We start from the raw sequence: 6,000 nt of genomic DNA, 5'->3' as shown, positions 1-6,000 counted from the left end.
ATGTAAAACATATCATGGGTATTCCAAGTGATTAGAAAGATTTCCATTTAAGATATAACCTTATAGGTTGGACAACTGGAGCCTGTCTTGGAGAAATGGTGGACCTTTGATTCTCTCCATGTTTCAATGGAGCCTATCTTGGAGAAATGGTGGAGCTTGCTTCTGTCCATGTTTCAATGGAGCCTAGCTTGGACAATTGGTGGACCTTTTCTTCTCTCTATGTTTCAATAGAGTTAGCTTACACACGTGGTGGATCTTCAAACTAAACCAACTGCTATCAATGTTTCCTAGCTTGGACAAGTGGTGGAGTGTTTCTCCTCTCCATGTTTCAATGGAGCTTAGCTTGGACAAGTGTTGGACCTTAAAACAAAAACCCCATGTACAACATAGCATGGATTTTCTAGATTTCAATGGAGTCTAGCTTTAACAAATGGTGGAGTTTGCCTTCATCCATGTTTCAATGAAACTAGCTTGGACAAGTGGTGGACCTTGTAACAAACCCCCCCATGTACAACATATCATTGGTTTTCTAAGTGATGGGAAGGAATACCATTCAAGATATAAACTTATAGCTTGGATAAGTAGTTGAATTTAAAACCAAATTCATCATAATACAATGAAATACAGGTCAGCCAATTCCTAAATCTTGAGACCAAACCTCCCATGCTATTAGAGATAATATATTGGATAAGTGGTGGACCTTCTATTATTTTCCCATGCCTAGTTTAGACAACCGGTACACTTTGCAGCTATAAAGGTTGGACGAGTGGTGGAGCCTTGTTTCTATCCATGTTTTAATGGATCCTAGCTTGGACAAGTGGTGGACCTTGGAAAAAAGCTTCCATGTACAACATATATGAGGTTTTCCATGTTTTAATGGAACCTATCTTGGACAAATGGTGAAGCTTGCTTCTCTCCATGTTGATTTTGGAACTACCTTAGACAAGTGGTGGAGCTTTGCTTTTCTACTCTTCATAATACAATGAAGTACAGGTTGGTTACATGGTGAATCTTAAGGCCAAACCTCCCATTTTAGTAGAGATGATAGGTTGGACAAGTGGATCAACCTTCTATCATTTCTCCATGACTATATTGGACAATTAGTAGACCTAACATCTCTCTAGGTTGTCTAGGGATGAGCTTGGACAAGTGATGGACCCTGATTCTCTCTTCCCTTGGTTTACTAGTTTGAAGACTCAGTATATATACTTTCTTAGATCTATCTTGAACAAGTGGTGGACCTTGTATCCACAATCTTAATTCATTACAAAAAAGTATATGAAAAAATAGCATAGGAATCTTGGTTTGAAGGTCAAGCAATTAGGTTCCAAATGCACATAATAATATATTTTCCACCCATAAGAAAAGAAAGTTAAATATGTTATTACCAAATTGACAAAGGTAACGTCCAAGAATTCTAGCTTTGCATCTTGTCAGATCTAAATCTTCATCAAGGCGACATGCATGTATACATCAACTTTCAAGCCATTCAAGAATACATGCACTTAGATTCCATAGTTTTCGTTTCAAAGTCTTTTAGGTTCTAAAACTCTTTCACATAAAGTATGTAATGACAAAATTCTTGAAGCAAACATTTGTGCCCAAGAAAAAGATCTCTCTCACATATTTAAACTCCATGAATTCTCTAATCCACACTTACAAGTCTTATTTTGACATCAAACATCAATTCTCTCATAGTTACAAATAAATGCAACCTCGATATGAATTGACAAAAAATGAATTTCTTTTACTATATGACACAACATAGGCCCCAATCAAATAAAAAATGAGTCCCCAAAAATTTGGGTGCACTCTAGCAATACATTAGAGTCCCCTTACAATAGGATGCACTCCAATAGTACATTGAAGTCCCCTTAGAGTAGGGTGCACTCCATTGAAGTGTTCATAAAATTGACACACCTTTGTTTTGAAAAAAAAGACTATATCAAATTATACAAATGTTGAAAGATACACACTAGAATAAAAAAACCATCTTATGGCCATATTTATTCAATGCTTTCGTGTTGACAAGTACACACCAAGGACATAATTTGTCTCAAAATCACTATACTGATTTACAGTTGTGTTGTATGTATAGACTCTCTTATCTCTTGCATACAACCATCCTACCAACCATGGAATTATGGTTCTCTGCAAGAAGTTTTGAAGTTGCTCGGAAGTTTGCCTCCACATCTTTGGAAATATAAGATATGTCCATGGCATGTTCTAGATCACCCTATATGGAGTGTCATAAAAAATTAAGGTATTGTTTGCATCCAAATCCTCAAATATCTTCCAAATATCACTCAAATTTTTGTGATAAACCCTTGTAAATCCTAACATGATATTTGGATTTTGGCAATTTTTGTTACTCATAAACACCTTGAACTTGGTATACTGCTCAGGAATTTTTTTTTGTGTGATGCGTTGCACCCTTGTTAAGTTATAACAACTCCATATCCATAGCTCAAAGTATTCAGCACAAAAATCCAAAAAACTTTGTGCATCTGGTCGCACCACATGATAAACTTAATCTTTATCCTCCACAAGTCGCATGTGTTGAGCCCAAGCTGGCATAGAATCTCCATGTTTCATTTCAATTGTCTTGAGAAGTAACCCTTCTAGATCCAAGATAAGTACTCTTTTGATGTCCTTGAAAGCAAGTGGTAGGTGATAAGGAGGTGATTCATTCCTTGGACAAGGTCTTGGAGGAGGTTGGATGGGTAATTCAATAGTTTTCTTCAATTTATGCCAGCATATAGCTAATCCATTTTTCTTTAATGATTCTAAAATTAAAGAACAAGAACACTTAATGCGAACACAACAATAGACATGAGTTTTACATTGTCTACCCTAAGGTTTTATTAGATACCAAAATCCATCTATGATCTACTCATTAATAGAAAGAAAGTCAAATTAAAATCCTGACTCTTTTTTATGCTACACTCTCTCTTAGTCACAATACCATGGAGTTCAACTAGACTTAAGTCAACTAATAACTACTACTTGTTGTTAAAGGTATTCTTGAAGTGCATAAGGCTTAACCAATCCTCTAATGTAGAATGGGTATTTAGGTCTCAAGGTCTACCACTTATCCAAGCAAAGATCTATTTAGATATGGAAACCCAATTTTTCTTAATATAATGATATAGAGTGGACAAGTGGTGAATCCTGAGACCAAACCACTCATGCTACTAGGGATAATAGGTTGGACAAGTGGTGGACCTTGAATGTAAACCCCCATGTAAAACGTATCATGGGTTTTGGGTATTTCAATGGACTCTAGCATCTTGGAGACATGGTGGAGCTTACTTCTCTCCATGTTTCAATAGAGTCTATCTTGGATAAATGGTGGAGCATCATTCTCTCCATGTTTCAATGGAGCCTAGCTTGGACAAGTGGTGGACGTTTGTTTCTCTCTATGTTTGAACAGATTTAGCTTGGACAAGCGGTGGACCTTGGAACAAAACCCCCATGTAAAACATATCATGGAAATTACAAGTGGTGAGAAAAAATACCATTCAATATATAACCTTATAGGTTGGACAAGTGGTGGACCTTAACACTCAATTATTATTAATATAATGACATAGAGTGGACAAGTGGTGAATCTTGCGACCAAACCTACTAGAAAAAGTAGGTTGGACAAGTGGTGGACCTTGAATGCAAACCCCCCATGTACAAAATATCACTCATGCTACTAGGAATGATTTGGTATTAAGGTCCACGTTTCAATGTAGCCTAGCTTGGACAAGTGGTGGACCTTTGTTTCTCTCTATGTTTCAATAGAATTAGCTTGGACAAGTGGTGAACCTTGGAACAAAACCCCCATGTAAAGCATGTCATGGGCATTACAAGTGGTGAGAAAAAATACCATTCAAGGTATAACCTTATAGGCTGGACAAGTGGTGGACCTTAGCACCCAATTCCTCTTAGTATAATGACATAGAGTGAAAAAGTGGTGAATCGTGAGACCAAACCTACTAGGGATAATAGGTTGGACAAGTGGTTGACCTTGAATGTAAATCCCCCATGTACAAAATATCATGGGTTTTGCGTATTTCAATGGAGCCCAGCATCTTGGAGACATGGTGGAACTTACTTCTCTCCATGTTTTAATGGAGCCTATCTAGGAGAAATGGTGGAGGTTCCTTCTCTCCATGTTTCAATGGAGCCTAGCTTGGACAAGTCGTGGACCTTTGTTTCTCTATATGTTTGAATATGGTTAGATTGGACAAGTGGTGGATCTTGGAATGAAACTCCCATGTAAAACATATCATGGGCATTTCAAGTGGCGAGAAATGATACCATTTAAGATATAACCGTATAGGTTGGACAAGTGGTGGACCTTAACACATTGTTCTTCTTAATATAATGACATAGAGTGTACAAGTGGTGAATCTTGAAACCAAACCACTCATGCTACTAGGGATAATAGGTTAAACAAGTGGTAGGCCTTGAAATAAAACCCCCTAGAGTGTTTCAATGGAGCCTAGCTTGGAAACATGGTAAAGATTGCTTTTCTCCATGTTTCAATGCAGCCTATCTTGGATAAACGGTGGAGTATCATTCTCTCCATGTTTCAATGGAGCCCAGCTTGGACAAGTGGTGGACCTTTGTTTCTCTCTATGTTTGAATAGAGTTATCTTGGAAAAGTGGTGGACCTTGGAACAAAACCCCCATGTAAAACATATCATGGGCATTACAAGTGGTGAGAAAAAATACCATTCAATATATAACCTTATAGGTTGGACAAGTGGTGGACCTTAACACCCAATTATTCTTAATATAATGACATAGAGTGGATAAGTGGTGAACTTGGGACCAAACCTACTAGGGAAAATAGGTTGGACAAGTGGTGGACCTTGAATGTAAACCCCCCATGTACAAAATATCACTCATGCTATTAGAAATAATTTGGTATTAAGGTCCATGTTTCAATGCAGTCTAGCTTGGAAAAGTGGTGGACCTTTGTTTCTCTCTATGTTTCAATAGAGTTAGCTTGGACAAGTGGTGGACCTTGGAACAAAACCCCCATGTAAATCATGTCATGGGCATTACAAGTGGTGAGAAAAAATACCATTCAACCTATAACAGTATTGGTTGGACAAGTGGTGGACCTTAACACCCAATTCCTCTTAATATAATGACATAGAGTGGACAATTGGTGAATCATGAGACCAAACCTACTAGGGATAATAGGTTGGACAAGTGGTGGACCTTGAATGTAAACCCCCCATGTACAAAATATCATGGGTATTGGGTATTTCAATGGAGCCTAGCAACTTGGAGACATGGTGGAGCTTACTTCTCTCCATGTTTTAATGGAGCCTATCTAGGAGAAACAATGGAGGTTTCTTCTCTCCATGTTTCAATGAGCCTAGCTTGGACAAGTGGTGGACTTTTATTTCTCTATATGCTTTACTAGAGTTATCTTGGACAAGTGGTGGACCTTGGAATGAAACCCCCATGTAAAGCATATCATGGGCATTTCAAGTGGTGATAAAGGATACCATTTAAAATATAACCTTATAGGTTGGACAAGTGGTGGACCTTAACACATAGTTCTTCTTAATATAATGACATAGAGTGTACAAGTGGTGAATCTTGAGACCAAACAACTTGTGCTACTAGGGATAATAGGTTGGACAAGTGGTGGACCTTGAATGTAAACCCCTCATGTACAAAATTATGGGTTTAGGGTATTTCAATGGAGCCTAGCTTGGAGACATGGTGGAGATTGCTTCTCTCAATGTTTCAATGGAACCTATCTTGGAGAAATGGTGGAGCATCCTTCTCTCCATGTTTCAATGGAGCCTATCTTGGACAAGTGGTGGACCTTTGCTTCTCTCTATGTTTCAATAAAGTTAGCTTGGACAAGTGGTGGATCTTGGAACAAAACCCCTTTGTAAAAAATAGCATGGGCATTACAAGTGATGAGAAAACATATCATTCAAGATATAACCTTATAGGTTGGAAAAGTGGTGACAAGTGGTGATG

This window comes from Adiantum capillus-veneris, chromosome 26 (genome assembly GCF_014529385.1).
Source record: "Adiantum capillus-veneris isolate H3 chromosome 26, ASM1452938v2, whole genome shotgun sequence".
Lineage (NCBI taxonomy): Eukaryota > Viridiplantae > Streptophyta > Polypodiopsida > Polypodiales > Pteridaceae > Adiantum > Adiantum capillus-veneris.
Note: the sequence above shows the minus strand (reverse complement) of the source record.